Here is a 27,014-nt window from a genome sequence, read left to right on the forward strand (position 1 = left end):
CTGAAGTAGAATCCTTGTATGCAAAATTATAACAAGATGGAGCTTCTCGGCTTTCATTCGAGCATTTTTTTTAAAAAAAAATTAAATTTCGTCGGAAAGAGGTTTTACTAAAAACTATCAATTCGTGATTCATCGTTAAAAGATTGCAAAACACGAAGACTTTTGAACTACTTTTACAACTGCTTCCACGTATCAAAGGTTTGCAAAGACCGCAGGACATGGAACGCAAGGAAAATGTAATAGATATTTGGGGAATTTCAAGCCCATATAAATTCTTCCGAAAGAAAAACCTGCTTGCCATCTTCTCAAATGAAATGAAAGGTTATTTGACACTAATACTCTTTTTTAGATTCATCGCTATTTATTATTTACGGTCATGGAAAAATCTGAATATTCTCTTCACTGATGTAATCATTTGTTGACGGATACAGCATTTTCGATTAACTTTCAAGTCATCAGGGACAAAACAAATTGATTAAAAAACCGAATTAAACCGGAGGTAGAGCCAAAGTTGACTTGATCTTAACATCAATGTAGTAGCAGATTATCACAATTTTTAACAAAATTTGACCTGGAAGTTGTCTTCCCACCTCTGTTGGATAAAGTAAGGAAACAAACGTTTCGATCGAGGACTGGCGTCGTGTGGTGCGGTGTGTCTGAGCTAGAGTACCTGTATAGGGAGAGTAGCGACAGATCTGAAACTCCGAAAGTCCATCAGGCCTTCACCGATGCCTCCGCGAATAAAGTTAGGGCCCAAAAGGGCAGCCAACCTATGAATTTCGAATGTCCAGAGCGATTTACAAATACAATTGTTACGAACCGTCGTTTAGAAAGCATGTATTTGGTTTACTTTTTGCATAAATTTACTTATTTTTGCGAAAGAACGCTCATTTATATACATTCTTAGCCATCTTGGTTAGAATTGAAATCTGTAGGCTGGCAGTGAAATTTTGTGTGTTAGAAGTTGCTCAGAAGGGTGGCTGCACTTTTGGGCCCTAAGCCCTCCATGAACCGATCTGTCGCTACTCTCCCTATACAGGTACTCTAGTCTGAGCCATGGAGTCGCCAAAGGAACAACTAGCGGCATCTGAGGTCCCACGCCGCAAACACAGATCGTGGCGCCGTACCAGCAAGTCAAGCACCGCGATTGCATTTGATCGCTATCTGGCGTCTAAAAGAGAAAACACTCTCCTCGCCGCTCGCAGCGAGTACCCGCGGAATTCAATCTTGATTTCAAATAAAAGTCTAACTTGGTAAATCTAGAGTCCCTTTATACTGAGAGTCAAGACAATTCGGCTCATGGATGTCACAAACGGGAATAAAGATTACAGAAATTGAACGTTTTTCGTAATCTTTGATCGGCCCATTCTCAAATGCCTTTCTCCGTTCCTCCTCTCATTCCGTTTGTTCCTTGCCGAACCCGTAATTCCCTGGTCCATTCCAGGCTATAATCTTTGCAATTGGTAAAAATGTAATCTTTATTCCCGTTTGTGACACTGTGGAGGCCTAAAATACGGTAACCAATCAGAAATGGATTCAAATTGTCTTGACTCTCAGTATAAAGGGACTCTAGGTAAATCTCGGTTGGATTCGCGTCATTTATCCTTCTTAGAAGTGGATCATGTCTCTACGTCAAAGAAAGGAAGAGAAAAGAAGATAGAAAAAACTTGGTAGTCCGATGTGACAGAAAAATAAAATATCCTAGATTTACTCGTACATAATGAAGGGATTTTCCAAAACTTTTGACAAAAAAATATACGAAATTAAACGACTCTCTGGACTTAACAAAAGTTTCGGAAAAAATAATCGTAAACCAACACACATCTTTCAAGACTCAGAAATAGGATTTTGAGATTCTGACAGAAAACCTGGTTCAGCATCAATATATAATAAGTTTCGAGCAGTTGAAGTCCTTCATTTTTGACAATAGAAAGCGTCAAAGTAATTTGTAATTTGGAAATTATGTGTAATTAACATGACAAATTAACGGCGATTCTCGAGAATGAGCAATATTATCTATTCTCCATTAACTTCCATCATGAATGATGAATTATACCAACAGGGTGTTGTAAACGTGTTTCCCCGCTGCTAAGTTTTTTACGGATATACTTAAAAATTATACGCTTAAGCTGCTTCTATGTCAAAGGAAACTATACGTTAGGGGCCCCCAAAAATTTGACAGGAATCACCCTGAAGAGGGCACATACCCTAATTTACATTTTCAATTGGAAGGTATGCCTTATCAGACAGGGAATGAAAATGCAAAAGATTAGTCCAAATAAAAATCTGTACATATTGACATTGATGGACTTGTTTGTCCTAAAATGTGCGTAAAAGACTTGTTTAAGCTTGCGAGGAACCATGGCGCAATCTTGAACTATTGTTGAGTAAGGCTCTTTTTCCCATGGTCAGTCAAATACGTACTTGTGTAATTTGCGTTTTCTTTGCGAAAAAGACAACTGGATCGTTTAATTCGGAAACATTCCAACTCAAAAGAGAAAAAATTGGATAAAAACGAAAATGCAAAACACAAATTGAAGCAAACTGCCTTTTACGACGCTCTAATAAATTTTCGGTGCATTTTGCTGATGAAAGGATATCTCAGAAGGCTAATAGACAGCAGTAGGTGTACCAATAAGTTTTCATTCTTTTAGATCTTACAAAACTATAAATGATTGAAAACTCTAGAGATGGGTTATTCTCGAACTGGAAGACCTTTGTCAATGTTAACTTCATGGCACGTCAAAAGATTTCCTTTGGAAACCTTATAAAACTATTTTTCTGCAACTATAAACATTTCTCAAAAATTTCAGAACCGTTCCGAATTGATCGATTTAATCTTCCCGGCGGGTCGATTATTAAATCGTTATCGAATGAACCTGATGGCTAAATCCGTATCGTAGATACAAATTTTTAAGAGTAGCCCGAGACAATGATAACAGTGAAAAAAACAAGGAGTAAAAACGGGAAACAAGGCTAAAAATACACAATTAATAAAACCCGAGACGTTTTAACTCAAAACTGTGTCATTTTCAGTCGGAAACAATAAAAATTTAAAAAAAAAAAACCGATGAAAAACCTGAGCCCTACACGGTGGTGGCCGGGATCTGAGAAAAAGAGAAAATTGATAACAAACAAGGCACATCGATGCCAGCACCGTTGACTGAAAATGATCGACACGCTAGTTCGCGATCCACTCACAGATGGCAGCACTTATTATTAAAATCCCTATCTTGGCAGGAGGCTTTTCACCGATCACGGTCATTCGATATTCATTTAATCTGCCCAGTCGTGGGAGTCTATTTTCCAGAACGAACCCGCTCGGTTAGCGCATTAAAAGGAGCTTGATATCCAGGTTCAGGTTCAAAATGCATTCAGAATGCAAATGCGCAGAATTTGTTGATTCACCCTCGAATCGGATTTGCCGATCATCGAGAGAGGAGGATGAGGGAAGTGGTGGTGGTTTTTTAACGCGAAAACCTCGACCGTAAGCTCCCCCACTTTTATCTCCTCGCGTCTCCTCCACCATCCCCTTGTCCGTCCGCTGAAAAGAACTGTGTTGCGAGGTGAAAATCGCCTTGGCGGCTCTGTCCGGAGGAAAATGCGCTGACCTCTGACGATAAGCGAACGGATAAAGGATACCGTCCTAAGGAGGAACACCGTACGAACATTTTATTGCCAATTTTACTCAAATAAATTGTTATTTTCTTCCTTAACTCATGTGACTTTTCCCCCCTTTTTCCTCTTTGTTGACAGTTTTCAAAATCAGCGAACGTTGTAATATAATGTCTGAAAGGTAGTAGCACTGAATATATTGGTATTTGGAGTGTGGCCGAGTGCTAGAAATAATGTAAAATTTTCTTCAAAAAGGTCTAAGTTTGTTAATAAAATGTAAGTTTTTTAAAGAAAATTTTACATTATTTCTAGCACTCGGCTACACTCCAAATACCAATTGACAGTTTTATACACTTACTTTGGATTAAATTAGATACAGCCAGGCACAAGCGTCATTCTACAGTAAGAGTTTTGAAAAACTACCTATTTGCAACAGTTTAGGACTCCTAATTAACGTCACAGGGATGGAAAGAATTAGGATGAAATAAAAGAAGGAGATGAAGAAGAGGTGTAAAAAGAAGAGTAAGGGGAGGAGAAGGATACATAAGAAGGGAAGGATGGAAAAGGGAACAAGTGGAAGAAAGAGAAAACAAAAGAGAAGGAGGAAGGGGAAGAAGGAGAAGAAGTAGAACAAGAAGAGAAAGAAGAAAGAGATGAAGAAAGCAACCAAGATAAACAAGAGGAAAAAGAAAAAGAAGATGAAAAAAAATGAAGATGATTAGGTAAATGAAGGGAAAAAATGAATAAAAAAAGGAAGAGAACGAAGAAAAGATTATTCTCTTCCTTAGTCTTCTTCCTTTCTTTTTCCTTCTTTTTCTCTCCATCTCTTTCATCTTCTTCTTTTTTTTCCTTCATCAATTTCATCTTCTAATTTTTCTTTGCAGTATTGTGCTTCCTTTACCTCTTCTCCTCCTCCTTCTCCTCTTTAATCCCCCTTTTAAAATTCCTACCGTATCTCCATCTGACAAATTAGATAGAAGTCCAACATAATTGCACATACGGTTTTTTTTTCAAAACTCTCAGTACAGTTGCAGATGTACAACTCGACTCGGCAACTGCATGTAATTGCAAAGAAACTTCTCTCAATAACTCGATGAAAGAAAAATCACAAGTTTCCCGAAAATTTACACTTTATCAGATGTGGCAACATCCGAATGATCATACGGGGTTTTTCTTCAGGACGGCGGAGTCTGTGATGGGAAAGCGATTTGGTTTCACTCGGAGGGAGAGCACGGGATTAACATCCGTTCGCCGTCGGAGTCTATTTCCGCGTGGTCAAAGGAAATTTTCCTGGAAAGAGTGCAGATGAACCTCGGTTTTTCCGAGAGTTATAACCTTCCAATTACGACTTTTTCTTTTCCTCTAATTTCCTTTGTTCGTATAAAAATATGCTCCTCGCGAGCATAGAACTCGCGTATACACCACCGCGGGAGATGAGTCGCATCGCCGCGGCATTCATCCTTTTAGAGTTAAATTTTTTCTCAAAGCTAATAAGCTTCCAATCCCTCGGTTGTGTTCCTCATGATTGCATTTCTTTCCCGAATACTGGACTGAGATTCAGCGTGCCTTTGAGAAATGAGACGAACATAAGCCTATGACTTTCAGGTCATGATTCGTCGTTTCGTGATAAAGTGAGTGGTGCATGCATATGTGGATTACATCTTGCAATAAGGAACCACTATCTCTTGCTCTTCCATAAAGGCACTCATCTGCACAGGAAAACCGATGTCGTATAAGGTGCTTCTAAAATCAGCCGGAAATAGTGGATCCTTATTACAAAACGAAGATCATACGTCTATCAGAGCTGAAATCGAGAAAATGATACATAAGGATTTTTTTTTTTTAATTCACGGTTTAAAGTTCCTCCCATAGGAAACCAACATTTTTAATTTTCAAACGATTTTGACATGATGGCATTTTTTTGAAATTTGTTTGCAAACTTAGTGCTGAATAATACATTCGAATCAATTACCTTATCTCTGAAAAAGAAGCATGACCTAAAATTTACAAGTCTGTGTAATCAATTGGAATATTGCGCACATTGAAAAAAAAAAAGAAAAGAAAGCTTACGAAGCAGTTAAAAGAATGTGTGTGCGCTGTTCTACATCGGCCGCACTATTCGATTCGCTGGCCGAACTTTTAAATAAACCGAATTGAAGAAAGCGTATGGTTGCAGAAACCGAGATTTCGGGTTGTCGAGCTAAATAGTGCGGTCAACGTCCGTCGAACGCCTGAAATACCTACCGCTAATATCGTCACCCCTCTCAGCGTGTAAAAGGGCATACCTCAATTTCCACGTAAACCCTGTTATACATATAAATCTATGCTTCCTGGAGCTCATGCGAATATCGAGATACGCCCATACGCCGGAGGACGGGCGATAAGACGAAACTTCCTCCTCTAGCGGTGACGCGCGACGTCTGGCCGTCCAGAGCTCGGCATCAGTGCACGTACTCGGGGAACTGTTGCGCCTTCAATTTTATCTTAGGCAACACGGTCATCCACAGAGCTGGAATAGTTGTATTCAGGCGCTGCTATCAACTGGCTACGTCTGTCGGCGGAAAAGCGATCTGACGGAGCCTCTCTCTCACCTTTAAGACCATATTTATAGCTGGCTTGATCAGTTTATTTCCATGTTGAAGTCCCACATGATTTCTGTGATTATTGGAGGTACATGGAGGTTTTTAGTATATTATCATAAAATGGAGAGTTTTTAAAAGTTATGAGTTGACTTTTGGAAATGGTTCCTTCCGCGAGGGTGACAATGATTTACGAATGCAAAAAATACAATATTTAAAGGACAAAATTCCATAATTTAAACGCACACTTGTTAGCAGTCACAAATTCCAAGATTTTAAGGACTAATCTTACATCGAACTTTTGCAAAACGGCAATAGTTTTTCTCAGGTATTTTCTGTGATGGCAAATTAATCATTCTAATTATCTCAGAGATGATCTTTTACTCTGAGAATCAATTATTCTTAGAAAGCCTATTTCTAATGTTACAAATTCGATTTATATGCTAGAGACTAAAATTACGGCTAGCTACATAGGTACAGGATTCTCAGTAAACTTTGGAAGAACAACTCTCCAACTTTTCTGGGTATCCCGGGCCAAATTGAAATGTTTCCCGCACATCTTCCCCGAAAAAATCTCTTATATTTCCCCCAAAATCAGATGCGGTCGGCCATTATAAATTTTTCACCACGATAGATAGCCCCATCGTTTCCTGACAAATTCATAAGTACAAAAATTGTAAGATTGGACGGCAAAGATTCTTTTTCCGGTGTTTATGTCAATCTACATAAGACCCAACTTTTCGCCCTTTTCGAGGAAATCCCCCGACTTCTCCAGGTTTTCCACGCTGTTGGAAACTCCGATGTAGACTAATCCAACACGCTGGCGGATGTTAAACTTACAACACGAGGGGAACAAAACCTCGGCTCCCCATCGATACGCCCCCGAACATTAGACGAACAGTAGTGGTGAGGCGTGAATGACCGATTATCGATATTTCCTTATTTGAAGGTATGGTTAAGAATCGATTATTACGGTGTTCGTTGCGAACACCCTGTTTATCGATACTTTTCCGTAGGTTTAAATGGCAGATCAATCGATATATCGCAAAACACGCCACGCCACTGAAGACGAAGAGGCCCCACCGGAGACGGCGCGCCGAGATTAGGAATCCGAGCCGGCAGCGAAAAGCAGGAGCGGGAAATGTTATGAAAACTTATTTCGCTTCATCAATTTTTAACAGCTCGGATGCGGGTCAAGAGTAGCGTTTGCCCTCCTTTCGCCGGGCTTTGAATAAATCCCGCGCTCTCCAGTCGCTAACGACTGCCAGAGGGCTCCCTTTACACAGCTCATTTATCCCCCCACCCCCAACACCTTCACCCTCCAGCCCCCTCCCCTCCTCCACTCCGAGTCCCGAGGAAACGGCGCGGATTTCCATCCGTCTCGGGAAATACGCGATCGCCAAGATTCGCGGGTTTTGCTCTGGGTAAGAACGGCGAGACGAGGGGTGAGGGGAGTGAGGGGGGTGGAGGGGGCGAGGGGAGGATAAAGGGCGGGGGAGTTCATTAGCGTCTCACTTTCAGGAATACGATCCGAATACGGAAAAACTTCGATTGACCTGCTGCGGAACTTGAATCATTACCGGAGGTGCGAAATAAAATTTCACCGGAAGAAATTGAGACTTTTCAGCTTGTTTTGCGGGAGCGATGTGTAGGCTTCGCAAAGCTGCTCAGACTTTGCGATTTTGCGCGGAATTTTTAGCAGAACCAGGGTGTCTGCTAAAATAGGCTGGCAAAAAACCGGTACTTTTCCGGTAAATTTCCAAGAAATTCAATATTTTTCCAACAGATAGATTCGGGGGAGATCCGGGTTTTGTTTATCCTTTGTTGTTTTTTTGCAGCCTTCTCCCCAAATCAAGTTGTTCTTCTATTATGTGTATTTTGGCCGATTAAGTTGTTTTTCATTCTGTATAGTTAAGCCGAGATTGCAACCGTTTTTTTCACAAGTCCAGTTCCATGCCTATTGACGGAAAATCGCCAATCGGAAAAATCAGGGCTGCGGTGATTTTGTAGAGGCAATATCCAATATGACCAATTTGACTACATTTTGCAATTAGGAACTATAAATACCGGGCCGGTTTAAAAACAACGTATGTGCCATTAGTTTCCCTATGCACATAAGTGTTTATTCAGATGAGCCAGAATTTATAGGTCCAAATTGCAAAATGCAGTCCAATTATTTAGGAGCATTTGCCATGGGGGCTTGTAAGATTGAAACTCTATCCACAATAAGAGCAGCAATGCAAAGCTTGGACGTTGTTTCTGCGACAACGAAGCATGATTCAACCTCTTCTTGCTAGAAAAAGTTTCATAGATTTGCCCCCTCTCTGTGCCCCTGTGCCTAAAGATCCTTCCGGCAGATCAGAACACTATTTTTTCACCCGAGCAAAAGTTTGAAAGTGGCCCGGAATGATCCCAACTTCTCTCTCGCCGAGTTTTAAGGAAATTATTGCTCGAGGTAATTTTTTCCTCATCCTCCACCCCCCCCCCCCCCATTCTTAAGCGAGGACGGCTCCTTCATAAAGAGTAATACATCGCGATATCTTCGAGGCTTCTCTCGACCTGCTCGAGAGACGAGAGCCAGGCCCTCCGACGTCAAAACGGCGACCGGTCCTCTGAACTTCCTTTGTCGAGGACACTTCTTCCTCTCCCGCTATCAAAGCGGCGCGGCGGCAGGGGTAGCACTCGACCCTCTCCGGAACAGCGATATAGACGACAGAAAACCCGCCCTCTCAAACCGGTGTGCGGTGCTTTCACCCACTCGAGTTGTTTATGATCTTACCAACGGATTTTACATTTTAAATTGAATCATCTCGTTACGCGCTCTTGTTGAAACACATACGTGTAGCGTTTGCACGATCGTGGGGTTGGTTACTCCGTAGGTCCATACTGCCGTGCTAAGGAAGAACGCCGTATGAACATTCGAGAGTAGCCAAATTTCCTTCGATAAAATGTTTATTTTTGGGTGAAGATATGTATATTTTCCCCTGAAACTTTCAGGAACTTTAAGTGTAATTGAGAACAAAATTATCTGAAAAATTGGGAGGAAAATATACATAACTTTATCCAAAAAATAAACATTTTGTCGAAGGAAATTCGGCTACTCTCGAATGTTCATACGGCGTTCTTCCTCAGTGCGGCAGCATATTGCCGCGATAAAAAGAAACGCCGTATGAACCTTCATGCGTTGCCAAATGTCCATTTATAAAACACGAATTTTCTGGTTAACTCATGATTATTTTTCTCCCAAATTTACAGATAATGTTGTTCGCTATTTCATCCGAAATTCCGGAAAATTTCAAGGAAAAATATTCTATCTTTCCTCAAAAATGAACATTTTATTGAAGGAAATTTGGCAACTCTCGAACGTTCATACGGCGTTCTTCCTTAGCACGGCAGCTTAAGCGTGCGCGGAGATTTTTTTTTTTTTGGGGGGGGGGGGTGCGCCAGATCAAGAAAATTCGGAAATTATAGGATCGCTGGGATCCTGGGAAGAGAGTTAAGGCGTCAAGGATTGGTCAGGAAATCGATTGATTGAAGGACATTTCAAACAGTCTTCTCCTCTTTTATCACTTCCGTACATGCTTTTCGACTTTGACGAACTCAAATATATTTAGATTTTTAAACCTTCCATTGCATGTACCGCATGCACAGCACAGGCACGTGTCGAATTTCAATAAATCGACCTATCCGATGAATACACAAAGTATGGACGTATTTCTGCCAAACGGAACTATGTGCATTGAGACATAAACCCTGAGACCCATAAGAGTACGTGCATAACAGGGCTCACGCCATAATGCACATAGTTCCGTTTGATAGACATTTTTTCAGTTGATCGTAATTTCGACTAATCTATGGACCTAAAATTAGTAATCCTTATGGGTTCGGTGTATACGCTATGAAGGTAGTAACCCCGAGTATCTTCTTTCTCTTTCACTTCCCTTGAAAGAAACATAGTAAATTCAAAGCTATTCTGTACCTGACAATGGGTTGTAGTTCTTCGAGGAAAGACAAGTAATCTATTTATTATTTCGGGAGGAACGTGCAATTTTGATGGCAACATACGGCGGAAAATACATTCCTCTAATTCAAGCTAGAGCAGAATCTCCTGGGGCAGAGATCGATGCATCCAGTTCGACATAATAACCTACCACATGCAACGAGGCAGTAAAAGAAGTTTTATGGTCGAATGCCATAACCTTTTTACGAGAGTTTTACTTAATTTTTCAACGAGGTATCGAGGTATCGGTCAAATCGGGAATTCTCTCAGAGGTAACTTTTCTTTATAACTTCGGCGGATGTTCGGTTTGAGATCGCAATTCCCACTTCAGAGGGTTTCGAATAAATGTCGACATATATCCTCAAGCAGCGAGTTCAGATATCCTGAACGGAGTACAGAGCAACTCATGTAGCTTCTCCTTAAGACATTCAATATCCTAACGCAAAAAGTTACGTAGGTAACCTACATTCCATCAGAAAAAATTGAGTTATTGGCGTGTGAGAGATCTTCAATGATGGTTGTGCACGTGTTTGAAAGGAATTTAGTGGCCCTGTCTTGCACTAGCTCCGTAGGGAGACAATTCAAATTAGAATCTAAATATAGAGGTAACTAAAAGCAATATATTTTAGAGACCTCACACTGATATCTCCTTCCTAAGTATGACTATATAACCAAGGAACTGAGCGATCGGTTTCACGTTCCCGACTGAATTTGCAAAAGCCCGCTTAGCGAAGTGTTCAGCCCGATGTTCATCTGCTATCATTAGGTCGATTTTATTTGAAATTTTGATCGACAACTTGCTCATATCAATCATCATTGGGCGAAAAGTAGCGTTGAACTCCGAACTTGACTTTTGCCTAACTCGATTACATCGCTTAAGATTGCTGCTTTGGGATCTCTAAAATATGCCCCTGATAACTGGAAATACCTTAAAAATGAAGTTGAGTTACTGTTCTGCGCTTGAGTGCCGAATTATGCTTAAAAAATAAAAGAGGGGGTGCGAGGCCGCATGTGAATGATACAGGTCAGTGAATAGATGTATTGAATGATCTATTTGACCTACGTTAATGATCCAGGTCAGTGAATAGATGTATTGAATGATCGATTTGACCGTCCATAGGAAAAAAAAATTTAGTCCTCGGTACAAAGATATCTCGCAAAATTGATTTGGGTATCGAGGTATGCAAGAAGCATTTTGTGAATATTCTGAGATATAAAACGTAAAACTGATGTATAACTGAACCGGAGTTAGGGCGGTTTAAAGTTTGCGATTCAATGGCGCAATTTCAAGAAGACACTACTTGAAATTCTATTTTGTCATATTCCGGGAACGAAATTGCCGAATTATAATAACCCTTCCCGCCTTCTGTTGGCACGAATTTTAAGTAAGTCGCTCGCAAAATTGTAAGAGGGTTTGAGTGCACTACCCGTCGAAACCTAAAAACCTGATGTTTTAATCAACCTGACAAACATCGCTCCACTGAACATTGTTCCTACGTGGACCAAGGTTTTTTTTTACGGACATTTGCGATGAATTTTACTTACACACTATAATTTAATTAACTAATTAATTAATAGAGCCACACATAATACTTGCATGATCAGCGAGGATAAGGGAAAAATAAGAATCCTTCTTGGCGCTTACCTGCAACAATAAAAAACAGGTAAAAATTATTGCCACGTAGGAAATTAAGAGACATAAATTTAATTTTTCCATAGATTTAATAACAGATCCAATCAATATATATCGCAAGCACGCCACGTCACTGCTTTGCTGTATAAACGACGAATTGAAAGCGATCTGTCTGTTTGGACCCTCACAGTACTGCTCCCTAAATCGCAGATGATGCGGTGTACGCTCAGACAGTCAAAGCGCCTTCAATTCCGTGCGTATGCAACACGGACATCCATAGAGTTCGAATAGTTGCATCCAGGCGTTATGATGAAAATCGTGAAGTATCTATCGCATGCTATACTGACTGAGAGCGTAACTTTTCTTCTTTCGATTACACCTTAACTTCATTCCAGCGTTGCCTATTGTAGGTACCGGTGAAGTAAAGTATTTCTGATTTTTTTTCGCGACATCGTCAATTTTCCGCAAAATGTATGATTGTATGCTATATTGATTGTTGTATTGCATAACAAACAATCCTCGAAATCGCAAGGTAAAAATGGGAGTTGAGCATGATTTGTAGAGTTTCCTTAAACCTAATTTGAAGAGTCATAGTTCGGATTTTTATTTCTTTTCCCCAATTTTTAAAAAATAATTTTGACGTTACAGTGCAAAATTTAAAAAAAAAACAATGAATACCTAATGGTAAAAACTGATCCAATCAAAAATTATTTTGCACGAAAGTCAACTATTTAAAAAACATGAGTTACATCAACTAAAACTTCGAAGCACGCAATCATTTATGGATTGGCTATCTTTCGATTTAATTTATCTATAAAATACAGATTGAATTTGTATTTAATCCGTCTGTACGCGGTTTTTTCCAGCATAGATACGCCCAATTGGGCTGTCTTCAGGGTTCAAAATAAGTCATCTTCCTCAGCGACGAGGCTTGGCGTCAGTGTCTGCTGGGACTCGCGCTGCTCGCTGAGAGTAATTTATTTCACGTGTCACAGCGGACGACCACTTATATTAAAATTTCACTCCCTGCATTTCACCCTAACGCCTCTTCAGCTTTCACCCTTTTGCACTCTGCGCCCCCTCCCCACCCCCCGCCGCCCTCGAAGCTCCCGCCTCACCACCGTCACTCCTTCCACCTCAAAGCGGTTGCAACTGTCTCCATTACCGATTGCCCGGCCGAGACGCGAGTCGTGAATCGCTCAAGACCCGCTTAAAACGTCCTTTTCACGGGTATCAACCGTATTTTGTCGGCTCCGGAGAATCTAGTTTACAGAGAGAGCTTTTTGAGCTCTTGATTTCCCGCGTTCGAGTCATCAGATTGTTGGATTCAAATGCATTCCTACGTTCTATCTCTGCCCAGCAAAATAGTGTTTAAGGTTACATAGAGAGAGTACGGACATGTCGGTGATTTTGAGGTTAGGTCGTGGAGATTAATTCAAGTAATCCGGAGTGATTACTATAATTACAATTACTATGACACGTCGCGTCGCACTATGGACGGAGTCCGAGAATTTTTGTGAACCAAATTACAACTCTGTACAACCACTGTTTAAATTGCGGTCGCGTTGTGCGCCCCCCCCCCCCCCTAAAAAAAATTAAAATGCTTGCAGTTATCTCGATTAAAATTAAATTCAATCGCAGTAATTTTCACCAAAAGTTACTAAGCGGGCTTATATTATTTTTTTAACAGCACGCGACAATGAACACTTTCAATTATTTCGTTTAAGACTTTTAATAAATACCTACCCATATAAATAAACAAAGGAATATTAGTTACCTAGATATTGTCATTGTTTCATCATTTAAATGATGGTAACCCTTACAGAGTGTGCAATAACTTAAAGGCGGTGCCAAGTCGAAAAACGCTGACTCGGCGAGAAACTAATCCCGCCTATCTCACGATCAGTGCGATCGGCACGGAAAGCATATTAGCGCCTACGAGACTGAAGGAATACTTCACGCATTGCGCGTACAGCACGGTGCACGCTCGACGCTTCTCAGCGCCTACAAGACTGCGAAAATACTTCACGCATTGCGCGTAAACCACGGTGCGCGCCTGGCCAATATGGGCGCCTACAAGACTGTAAGAATACTTCACGCATTGCGTATACTCGTACACCACGGTGCGCGCTTTAATCATTGAAAATTCCGGGGGGGGGGGGGGAGGGAAACAATACTGAACATGTAAAACCTAACCCGGAAATTTGACTATTTGAATTTTGCAATTCAGAAGATGTTTCATGGTTTCTATTGTTACTACACGATTAAAAATTACAGATTAAGATCATTTGGATAAAAAGAGAAGTCCTGCATTCATGAATAACTACATTCAACTCAACGAAGTCTCTTTTTTTCAAAAATGTCACAATCAAAAATTACGAAACAAGCTCGTTTAGATGTAAAAAGTCATGCGTTCTTGAAAAATTGCATTCACTTCAATGGGGTACTTCATTCCTTACAATTCGAGATCTCTTCCTAAGTCCGTATTTTACTCACTGTCTTGTCGCAGTTCGACGCTCTCCTAACACGTAGGCAAAACTCTTCGTCGAGACGATCTCTATCATCCGTATAGCTCCACGATTCCCGGGGTTCGAGTCGAAATAAAGTTACGCCATAACTTCGGAGGAACGAAGAGTTTGGAAAGTTTCAAGTGCGAGTTAAAAAAAAAACCGAGGTAACGTGTTTTGAAAAAGTCGAGGGTCGTGAATCTGGATGCACCGTGATATTCCGCTCTGTGTCTTAAAGTTTCAGCGGAGCGTCGACCCCGGGGTGAGCTGTTTACTCGCAGTTCCCGGTTCTGGTCCCTCTCGGCCAAGTTGCCTTCGTGAAAAATTCATCGCCAACTTCAACTTCGCTTCTCGACCGGTGTTTCGAGGCGCTATCAAGTCAATCCCCCTCGATTTCCTCCTGTTTTGGTTTCTACGTCCGAGTTACCGGATCCATGTCGAATTGGCGACGATTAATTTGACTACATTTTGCAATTAGGAACTACAATCTCTGGCTAAGTTTAGAAACAACGCTCGTTACCACTAGTTTCCCTACGCCCATTAGTGTTTTTACGGATGAGCCAGAAACTGCAGAGTCTACTTGACTGCAAAATTAAATCCAATTAAAGCGACAATGGTCTGTTTTATAGTAGAGAGACATTAATCGGACCGCATTTTGCAATTAGGAACTACAATCTCTGGCTCAGTTTAGAAACAACGCTCGTTACCACTAGTTTCCCTACGCCCATTAGTGTTTTTACGGATGAGCCAGAAACTGCAGAGTCTACTTGATTGCAAAATTAAATCCAATTAACGCAACAATGGTCTGTTTAAGTATAGAGAGACATTAATCAGACCACATTTTGCAATGAGGAACTACAATTTCTGGCTTAGTTTAGAAACAACGCTCGTACCACTAGTTTCCCTACGCCCATTAGTGTTTTTATGGATGAGCCAGAAATTGCAGATTCTACCTGATTGCAAAATTAAATCCAATTAATGCAACAATGGTCTGTTTTAGTAGAAAGACATTAATCGGACCACATTTTGCAATTAGGAACTACAATTTCTGGTTTAATTTAGAAACAATGTATGTACTCTTAATTTCCTTAAGCATATGAATGTTTTTACGAATGAGCCAGAAATTGTGGTCCCTAATTGCGAATGTAGTCTAATTGGAAGTATTTGATCGGAATCCGCCTAACTATAATAGATGTTGCCTAGTTTCGTCTCAGAATTTATTACGCCACTAAAAAAACTAAATTGAAAATAAATCGAATAATATACTGCCGTGCTATTATGTATTTAGACTTTGTATATATTTATTCTTAGCACACATTGTTATATATTATCATATGTATACAAATACCCGGACCCGGGAGGTTTTAGAGGCAACGGAGATGGACTTCTGGCGTAGATCCGCTGGTATTTCCAGAAAGGATCGCGTCAGGAATGAGACGGTACGGGAAATCATGGATGCCAAGCAGACCATCGTGCATGACATTATGACGAAACAACTCATCTGGTATGGTCATGTCCAGAGACTGGCAGGAGACAGGTTGCCGAAGAAGGTCCTTGACTGGGTTCCTCCTGGGAGAAGACGCAGAGGGCGCCCAATGAAAGGTTGGAGGGAAGGGATTGAAGCGGAAATGTTAAGGTGCTCAATCCCCCAAGATTTGTGGTTTGAAAGAGAGCAGTGGAGGTTAGGAGTCGTAGAGCGCGAGGGAATGCTGTAAAGCGACTTATATGTATGTATGTATACAAATGACAATAAAAACACTTAATAATAATAATAAAAAAAAAAAACTGCCGTGCTAAGTAAAAACGCCTAATAAGATTTCGAATGTTGCCAACTTTTTATTAGATAATATTAATTTTTAAAGAAAGTTGTGCATATTTTTTCTTGAAATTTTTAGACTTTCAGATCAAATTACGAATGAAATCCTGCGAAAAGTCGGAGGAGAAATATTCAAAAAATTTCTTGGAAATTCGTGATTTCTCGAAAAAATTTGGCAAAATTCTATCTAGTGGCGCGTACGCCGTTCTTACTTAGGACGGGTGTACAGGCTTACAGCTTGGTTTTCCCAATTCGTGGGGGTCACACATACCTCAATTTTTTTAAAATAATTCTTTAACTTGAGCTACTGAATTTTTGTAAGCTACTGAGGATGGGCTATGCCCGAAAGACGTCTTTGGCTGTAATGTAAGTCTTTGTTAATGGGACACTAGATAAGGTACGAATTTCAGCATTCTGATACATGTTTCTTGACCAAAATTTCACGTAAAACACGATACGCACAACGAAAATTACCGGAATCAACTCTTTACGAAGATATTCAATGATTCTTGGTGCGTGAATTCAAACCACCCGCTCATGAAAACTCAATGCTCTTTGTTATTCACATCGCGCGCTAAACGTTATCATGACAGTCCCTGCGATGTAAAAATCTGGCAACCTCAATCTTGACGCTTTGGCTCAGCTGTAGCAAATTGCTCATGGTTTGAACAACGCATGGTGGAACATGGACTTTGCTCGACTGAGAAGCTTGCTGAAACCGTTGTAGTGCGCGATTTGATTCACGTAGAGCTTTGAGTTTCTTGTGAGCGAGCAGTTTAAATTCCTCGTAACCAATGTGAAATAAAAACTTTGATATCTTCGTTAGGGGTTGGTTTATGTAATTTTCGTTGTGCGAATCGTGCTCTACGTGAAATTCTGACTGGGAAACATGTATCAGAATGCTTAAATTTGTACCTTGTCTAGTGGTTCATTATATTATTTGCAAGGTTATGACTCTTCAAAGTTATTTCATTTTATTTGAAAATAATTCTGATCCATACACGATTCAACCCCCCGTTGCTCAATGAATAAGCTTCTTAATCATGAACCCTCTACACCCTTTCGTCGAACCTCTCTCCTACTTAAGTGGATGAGCAGCCATCATCCCCTCTTTCCCGGGGGGTTTAGCTGGTTGAAAAACATTGATATGATCCGGGCATCAGCGTGAAAAGCTTGCTGGCAGCGACTCTCCAACGCTCGGCAAACAAGATGTACCGAGACACGCTTGTGCAAACAAGGTTTATAGTGTGACCGCAATTCACCGCTCCTGGATTTCGAAATAAAACGCCGGGTTTCACACTTTATTCCCTCGGTGTGTGCGCGGGCTCGCTTGGGTCTCCGTGTGGGGCATGACCGACAGTGGCGTGGCGTGCTTTGCGATGTATCGATTGTTATGCCATTTAAACCTATGGAAAATAATCGATAGACAGGGTGTTCGCAGCGAACACCTTAATAATCGATTCTTTACCATAGGTTTAAATGGCATAACAATCGATACATCGCAATTCACGCCACGCCACTGATGACCGACATTTCGAGCCTTCAAAGGCCCCGTTGAGCGATCGAATATCCCTCCGAGAAAATTGCTCACCCTTTTGAGGTTGCTTGAAAGGAGCTTATCATACATTATCCTCGTTGAAGCAGGGGTACAAAATATCGATGGCTAAATTGCGAAACCACGTATCTTCATTGCAAGTGTTTCAAAATTTCCGCTCCTGTTCATATTTTTTCGAGGAGAAACAAGCCAACTTTTCAGCTTGAAATTTATACGCTGAATATTCTGCTGACAGAGAAGAAAAATCAAGGAAATCTTCAAGAAAATGCTCTTACTATTTTCCCGGAGACAAAATTAAGTATGACGAGAGATCTGCAACGTTGCAAACGAAGATACGTGGTTTTGCACTTAAGTCATCGATAATGCCATATCTCTGCGGATCGCGGAAAACCTTGAACTGGCCAGAAAAAATGGCCCAGGACTTAATCCTTTACGGGATCCTCCCTGATTTACCGGCTCCTTTGGGGTTATGAGAGATTTCCCGTTGAAGGGTAGGGACTCTCTCACTACGGGGAGGGGGGGGCATGTTCCGGGGGGCCTCTTCCGGATAATTGATGGAATATTGCGTTTTAAAACGCTAAATTTCATGATATTTCCTCTATTTTGCGTCCGTGCCACGGTGCTTTTAATGTTCGACAATGTCCAAGATTATGTCTGTTTTTTACTTTTTTGCTGAGACAAAATTAAATTATTATTACATAAATTATTAATTAAATAAATAATGAAAATGGAAGAAAAAGTATCCAGCTACGAGTATCTACCATTATGATCCCATTCATTTTTTGGCCGGCCTCGGATGATTTTAAACTGTTGAAAATCAACACGTCACAAAAGGTCATGCCCAAAATTGCCACGATCAACCATTTACTACGGTTTACAAGCCGCTCAGAGTAGCTATTCAAGTTTTTGAAAGTGAGTTAAAGTGCACATTATTGGAGTTCCTGGAAAACCACCTTTTATTAACTAATGCGGCTTCCAAGCAGCTTATTCTGCCTACCCGGGTTCTTGAAGGAGAGACGTTGGAAATGAGCGTGGCTCCCTCAACTCGCCCAGTTCTGCCGCTCAGGGTTTTAGGAGGTATAGAATGTCAATAACTCGACTCGTAAGCCTTGAGAGGTCTAATTGTCCGCACCGATAATCTTTCATGCATGCTTATTGATCGGTGTCCTCCCGTCGTTGCGTTGGAGGCTTACAACAGTTACCCTAATGGACTCTTGCCCTTCATTCCCTTCTTTAACGTCTTGTCTCTTCATTACCAATCGTAATCTGACATGGAAAATAGTTAGTTGCGCTGGTCACAGAATCGTATTTTGATGCTAGATTCTGACAGATCAGTTAAACATAATAAGATCTGTACAAACAGCAACATTCTACGTTCAATACTAACCAAGATATCGCCGCTTGAAAAGTCGAGCCTTTGACGTCATCCACCGCGATAGTGACACCCTTGGTTTCTTCCACCTTGCTTTCATTAATCAGTGAGACACACATTTGCACTGGTTGATCAATGTGAAACTCGGATGAAAGCAAGGAGGAGGAAACCGAGGGTGTCACAACCGCGGTGGATGACGTCATAAACCCGACTTTTTAAAGGGCGATATTTCTGCTAATATTAAACGTAGAAAGTTGATGTTAGGACGGATCTTAATATTTTAGCTAATCTACAAAAATCAAGCATCAAAAAACGATTCAGTGACCAATACAACCGACCCATTGAACCATGACGAAGCCACTAAACAGGGTGTCTAGTTTTTTTTTTTTTTTTTTTTCATTTCGGGAAATCCTGATGAAATTCTGATTTTTCCTGATTTTTGACTGCTAAAACTTGATTTCATGATTTTTTCGAATCCTGATTTTTTGCGGACAAAAAGTAAAATTTCTGCATAACACTGGAAAAAAACACACAGGATCGAGAGTCCAGACTCTAAAAAACATCGATAAGAAAAAGTACTCTTGATTCAATCGGATTTTTGCTTAAATCAAGAACGAAGCCTCTTAATTTGAGCGGATTTCCTTTTGATTTAAGCTTAAATCTGATTGAATCAAGGGCCCTTCTTCTTGTCAATGTTTTCAAGAGTCTGGACTCTAGATCCAATGTGTTTTTTTTCCAGTGTATGCGAAAGCTGTCTGATCGGACGGCCGACTTTTCTCAAATCCTGATGAAATCGGGATTAAATCCCGATTGACCTCAAAACCTGATGGAATCGAGAAAATCTGGAAAATTCTGATGCCAGACACCCTGCTAAACCAGTCTACTACGACCGAAACCCACTTGTGCCGTACGAAGCGACATTTCTTTCTCTGCGGGGAACAGTCTCGGCGAAGAGAAACATTGGGATAATGGTTCTTCCGCGTGAAAAGTCGCAGAAGAGGCGGAGAGAGAGAACGAGGCGAGAGGGAAAGTCGGGAAAGGGGATCCAGGAGGAGGAAAAATCGGGAGCGGCGGTCGGCAGTAAACGGTGGAATTGTGGAACATCGGCGCGGAGTCTGAAATCGATACGCGGCTCATTTGCAGGCAGCACCCGGGAGACTCGGGCCCGGCGCCCGGACGCTGGAACCGGCGACGGGGAACCCGGAACCCGGAACCGGCTCCGAAAACGGCGAAAACGGAGCCCACTTAAGAGCCCTCCCGACTTCGCGACATTTTTCGCAAGAGACGTGCGTTGTCGTCGTCGGCCTTATCGCCGCTTCCCCGTGCTCCCGCGCTAAGGTAAAACGCCGTATGAACCATCAGGCGTTGCCAAATTTCCTTTTTATAGAAAACGAACTTTCCGGTAAACTTATGAACATTTTCCCTCAAATTTTTCAGCCAATGGAGATGTTGCATGTGTGAGGAATTTGCGATTTGACTGTTGATTCTTATGTAAAAGTTCGCGAGAAACACGATGGTGCCACTGGTTTTCTCTGAAATCACTCCCAAGCTCAAAAAAGCTCTCAAGTTGAGCCAAAATGGAGGGGATATCCCACGCTACCCTGAGAGTCCACCTCTACATCAAGACAAACTCTCCATGCAAAGATAGGGAGCAAATACATTAGCAGTGATGCCGTGTTTTCAGTTTTAGAGTCCCCAAATAAAGTGGCAGCCCTGTCAATGTATTTGCTCCCTATCTTTGCATGGAGAATTTGTCTTGATGTAGAGGTGGACTCTCAGGGATAGCGTGGGATATCCCCTCCATTTTGGCCTCAACTTGAGAGCTTTTTTTGAGCTTGGGAGTTGATTTCAGAGAAAACCAGTGGCACCATCGTGTTTCTCGCGAACTTTTACGTAAGAATCAATAGTCAAATCGCAAATTTCTCACACATGCAACATCTCCATTTCCCGGTAAACTTATGAACATTTTCCCTCAAGTTTTTTAGACAATTTTGTTTGCAATTTCTTCTAATCCTGAAAATTTCGAGGAGGAATATTTATAACATCACTCGGAAATGAACATTTTATCGGAGGAAATTTGGCAACTCTCGAATGTTCATACGGCGTTCTTCCTTAGCACGGTAGCAGGCTACCGGGGGACGAGGCCTAGTTCCATGTTCCTGCCGGATTTCCGAGATGAACCGGCCTCGTAGATTTTGTCGTTTCCCCGACGCAGAAACGTAAATTAATGTTAAGGTTGCAAAATTCACTACAACAATTCGATTCTCTGCAGGAAAATAGTTGTGTAATTCCTGTAAAAAAATTTAGCTATTTCCTGCGGGCTGATTGTTGACATTGATAGACAAAGCTATAGACAAAGAAGACATAAGGAGTTTGGATTGATACTTTTGGTTGAAATGGGTGGTTCTTATGGACCAAAGGAGTAAATAATGAATTAACTGTATCTGATCTCTCGTGGGTTGTCGTTAGTTAGTCTATTACCTACCTCGCCTTTGTCGATTGCAACCATCCGCTTCAACCAATAGGACAGATAAGAATTAGGTGAATTTTCAAGAGATAAAGTTGTGAGTTTTGAAAGAATTAAACTTCGTATTATTCCAAAAAATGAGAGACGAAGAAAAAGTGAAAAGAGTTGAAATTTCTTAAAACTTTAAGTAATGCGATTTCATGTATTTTGAAGAGTTGAAAACTACTTACTCGCCGAGAAAAAGTACCTACAGAGTAATGACGCTGATAAATGAATTTTTATTGAAGGCAAAATTCTTATTTAGTCACTACATCTCAAGACTTATACATCGAAATTACCTAAGTTAAAAAAACCTTGACTGAATTCCGTAAAATTTCTGGACTTTTTTCTAATTTTAAACAAAAGAAATCTACCGTCAATCACTGCAATCGCCCAGAGCATTGTCCTTTCAAAACGAGAAAAAAAAAATCCTGGCCTCCAGGAAAATACTTCGACCTTCCAGTTTTTCCCTGACTGCCGCCACGCTAAGAAGTTATATTAACAGAGTCTCAAGCCACCTATATATTCATAGATTTTTGGTCAATACATATTATTCGCCTTCAGGCAAAAACCCTAAAAAAGAAGGTTAATTCGGAAAGCTGAACCTGGGGTCCCAGGTGAGTTGGAAAAGGGCGCCCTTATCCTCCCTCTCCACCCTTGCCCTCGAGGAACATGGAGCTGGAATAATGACTCGAACGTCTTATGAATAACTTGGCACGGCCTTACGTTTATGAAAGTGTTCCGATGGCACTGATAAGTATCAAACTTCCACCAAGCGGTCTTGGAAGCCATTGTTGAATTTCACTGAATGTCATTACACATCCATCGCGTGACCACGCTTAAGTCGCATTATCTCTACAATGGAGTTGTCACGTAGTGTTCGTTTGTGCAACAGATTGAGGATAGACAAAACTGGAAGACTGGCCTTTGCTTTTTTGTGCTTTCCTCCCCCACTTATATTAGATGATCGATGCGCACTCTTTTGCGGGCGATTTCAGTTGAATTTGAGCTCAAATGAGCAAAAGTATCACTCTAAGATGCTTCTTTGTTTAGTTGATTGAATGGAAGCGTTCAGAAAAGGGAATAGGAAAAGGCCTGATGCGTAAAAATTGAACGTCACTTGAGTTTAAGCCGTTAAGCATCTAAGCAACCAAAACGAAACGAATATCGTGGATTTTCAAGGGTTTTTAACGGACGTTAGCTGAGGATTCTTTAGCGAAAGAGTTTATCATCCGATAAGTTCATAAGTATACTTACGACCTTCTTCGAATTGACGATAGGATCATCGGGGAAACAAGCAAAGCACATTCGGACTATATTTTACAATACGGAACTACCACTTCAAGCTCATCTATAGAGGTACCTATTTACAAAGCCACTGGCGTATACGGTGTTTCTACAATGAGCAAGAAATACGTAGTACTTGCTGATTGTAAAATGTAGGCTATCAGAAGCGGTAAGAGCCAGAGTAACTTTTAAGGCAACGTCGCAAAGTTTCATACACTAAAAACAATTTTTTCACGCGGTTTCTTGTTGAGTAATGCAAATTTCAGGAAATTAAGAGGTTTGAAGTTTTACCCCTCCGTGAGAGCCTCAACGTTAAGAACAAAGTTTAACGACTGTTTTCACATTCAAAATATTTTTTCTCAACTTAGAAATTTTGACAGGAAAAAATTTACTCGACTCAAAATCTGACCTGGTTCGTTTCTGCTAAACTCGGTCCAATTCAAAGATCTTCAAGTTTTTCTTAGACTTTTCCAATGAAATCAAATGCTTTCAAAAACTTGAAATTCTGAGAAGAAATCGACGGTTTCGAGTCTTTTTGCGGCTGCAGAAAGTCTGATTGTAACGCGACGATGATATTAAATGAGAAACAAGGAAAAACGCGGAAACAAGGCTAGCGACTAAAATAGAAAACAAATGCAGGACGTTCCGGCGCCTTACGGTATCATTATACAATTCTGAAAGAATAGAAAATATATTTAAACTAAAAAAATCAAAAATACGTTTAAAAACCGTAGCAATTACATTATAATATGATTAAATTCCCAAATTAATTAGTGATATGTTTCGGGCTGCTCCTTTGTTGTCTGTTTCAATGATATTAATAGTTTCCTCTCGACCTCAGTTCGTGTCAAGGAGGAGGGAACATCAGTGGCGTGGCGTGCTCTGCGATTTATCGATTGTTATGCTATTTAAACCTATGGAAAAGGATCGATAAATAGGGTGTTCGCAGCGAGCACCTTAATAATCGATTCTTTACCGTGGGTTTAAATGACAGGACAATCGATACATCGCAATCCACGCCACGCCACTGAGGAACATCTGTTCGGCGCTAATGCTTTTGCAAGTTCTGGCGGTTAAAATGAGTTGAAGATCCATCGAACAATCTTCTTCTTCCTCTTCTCCTCAAGTGCTTGTCAGAAACTTCCGCAAAACTTCCAACGCCGAAGCAAAGCAGTCAATTACAAGGGTGAAACCTGATATAACTTGATTAAAAGGACAGGGTGTTTTCTGAAATAGGAGTAGTTATCCCAACGGATCCTCGTAATATCTCACTATTAGATAGCTTCCATCAAACGCAATAGACTTCAATACCGTACATTTACAGGCTATTGCAGACTTCCAAAGAAAAGGCTGGCTATTTCCCTGACCAAAATTAGGAAAATTCTAGAGGGTGTTGACGTAAATTTCGTTGCAGATTTTCTTGATACTTTCCTGATTCTTCCTGAAATTTCCTGATTTTTGGCGCAAATAAATTGGCACTTGTATTGACTTTACAAGCCAACGGGTTTCGTGAGTTAATTAAATGAAATATTTTACTTTTTAATGTGCGAAACTGCATGTGATTAAAAAAATACTTGACGCACTCTGAATTTCCTGATCCATGACCGATTTCCCTGCTGATTTTCCAACTTTTACTGTGACATCATTCTCCTGATATTTTTCGCTTTTTCTAACGGTAGACTACCTGTGAAAATATCGCATCGAAATTCTCTATAATTTAATTTGAAATCATTTCGGAAAATTCCCGGAAACTTTTCAGAAAAACTGTGGGCACCTGTCTAAAGAAAAATGATTAAAAATAAAAACGTGAGTAAAGGTGTGCAATGTTGCAACCGGAGACAGTTACTCTTTTTTTCGCGTGCAGCCATGGATATGTGAAATCATTCACGCCAGGCGTAACGAGATAACTATTCGACCACGGGTGTAAGCATATTGCCGCTAGCTGGATTGAAGGCGCGTCACACCGCGACGATGACTTGACGGCGCTTCCCACCCTGGCTAGCGCGCCGCTAAAACCGCCGCAAAAGTTGGGGTACGCGACATTATTCTTGTTAACGAAACATCCCAAACTGTTCAAGCATTTTCCTTGGAAAACGAAAAAAATTTCCTGTCTTATCCCTGTTTCCTTGATCAATTTCCGTCAATGCTCTGAAGACTTCAACAAGTTTTTCATGGCCAAACTTTCCCTCTGCAGTAATTTGTGAGGAGAAGTCATCACTTTGACAATTTTGAGAAAAAGGTGTAATAACGGGAGATACAGGGGCTTCATAAATCCCTAACGTTGCAGAGTAGATACTTCAATACTGCCATGCTAAGGAAAAACGTCGTATGAACATTTGAATGCTGCCAAATTTTGTTGGATACAACACAAATTTTCAGAGGAATTGTTTATTATTTTTCTTCTAATTTCTTAGATCATTTTGTTTGCAATTTAATTTAAAACATCTGGTAATTTTAAGGAGAAATATTGATAAATTTTTTCAAAAATTGATATTATCCCAAAGGAAATCTAGCAACATTCGAATGCTGATACGGTGTTCTTCCTTAGCACGGCAGAATAGCCTTTCTGGAAATTACGTTTATCGAATGTAGCCGCTATACTGCCTTGGTGAGGAAGAACGCCGTATGAACTATCAGGTGTTGCCAAATTTCCCTTGACAAATCACGAATTCTCAGGAAAATTTGTAAATATTTCCTCTCCAATTTTGTGGAGGATTTCGTCAGTAATTTTCTCTGAAATATCTGAAAATTTCAACGAAAATTATGAATAATTTTTCTAGAGAATACGTATTTTATGCGGGGAAATTTGGCGACTCTCGAATATTCATACGCCGTTTTTCCTTAGCACGGCAGTATATTTCTCCATTCCGAAGCGTCGCGACAACATCCCAGTGTCGGGCGCAACTTAGATGCTTAGGTGGGCAGAATTATCGCGAATAAAGTAATCAACCTGAAACCTCCGGTATCCACCGCTCCTTCCGCAGAAAAAAAAAAAAAAAAACTTCCAGTCGGTCCGCCGAGCGAAAATTAATTAAAAAACAAACAATTAGTCGTTGGGCAGAAGAACCCGCGGTTAGCCGTGCCCCGAGGCGGGGGGGGGGACGCGGGGGCGGGGGGTCGGGTAAACAATCGATGGCTCGTTGGCGTGGTTCGTATCTCTTCTTTTATCAATGGCGCGAGCTCGATAACGCTCCAGTTGCCTCGTTTGCAGCCCGGGGTTGCCGCCCGTACCCATTTGCGGGAGGTGGCAATGCTGGGATTCGCCCATTTGAGGGCGTGTAATACAATCGATATAAATCGAAGCAAGCTGCCTCATCTGGGATCGATTATATTCGATGGAGTCATCCGGAGGAGAGGCAGGGTTGCCAACTTAAAGCGAATCTTCAGAGGGAGCACATAAGCAAACGTCGAGATATAAATACGGGTTTCACCTTCTATTTTTCTTGCAAAAAACGGATCCAATACGCCGAAAAGCACATTTCAGCTATTTCTTCCCCAAAAATGTAATTCGTAAACCCTAAAATTCGCTAAATTCGACGGTATTAGACTCACCGAGTGCAATGTAATGTTGCTTGTTTGGATGTCTTCAGCTTTACTTAGGTTTCATAAATTAGATTTTATGGGAAGAGACAACTAGAATATGCTTTGAGCAAATACTTAGATCCATTTTTTGCTAAAAATCTGAAATAAAACAAGTGTTTTCGAAAAATGTGTTACCGGGATGCAGAGAGTTCTTTCCATTTTTCAACCTTCTTTATCCTCTGGAATTTCTGGGTGATAACCTTTTCTATTCCCCGTACGTACGAGCTGTCACGATTTAGCGAAAATCGCGCAACTTAAACCTCGATTTTGCAGTAAATATGCCATTTTGGCCGTAGCGCGCCGGCCTTTCCATTTTTAAACCGTTTTCGGTGCTTTTACATTTTAGCACTCAACCGATCGCGACCAATTTCTGCATCCCTAATTATTTCGTATATCTCCATACTTCCCATTCTTCGTATGGATTCACAATCCGAGTTTCCCACAATTTTTTCATTTTTCAATGATCTTAAATTTTCTCTGACTCCAAAATTTACGAATTTCCATCCAGACTTTTCCTGACGTTTGAACAAAATTTCTACTCAGATTTTCCCCCTTTCAATTA

General features: G+C 40.8%; 1 protein-coding gene across 2 annotated transcripts in view; it reads right to left on the reverse strand.

Moving 5' to 3' along the window:
- LOC109033572 (uncharacterized) overlaps positions 1-27,014 on the reverse strand; it is a 186,413-nt gene that overhangs the window by 136,259 nt on the left and 23,140 nt on the right. The window lies entirely within an intron of this gene.

The sequence above is a fragment of the Bemisia tabaci genome, chromosome 4, assembly GCF_918797505.1.
Source record: "Bemisia tabaci chromosome 4, PGI_BMITA_v3".
In the NCBI taxonomy this organism is placed as follows: domain Eukaryota; kingdom Metazoa; phylum Arthropoda; class Insecta; order Hemiptera; family Aleyrodidae; genus Bemisia; species Bemisia tabaci.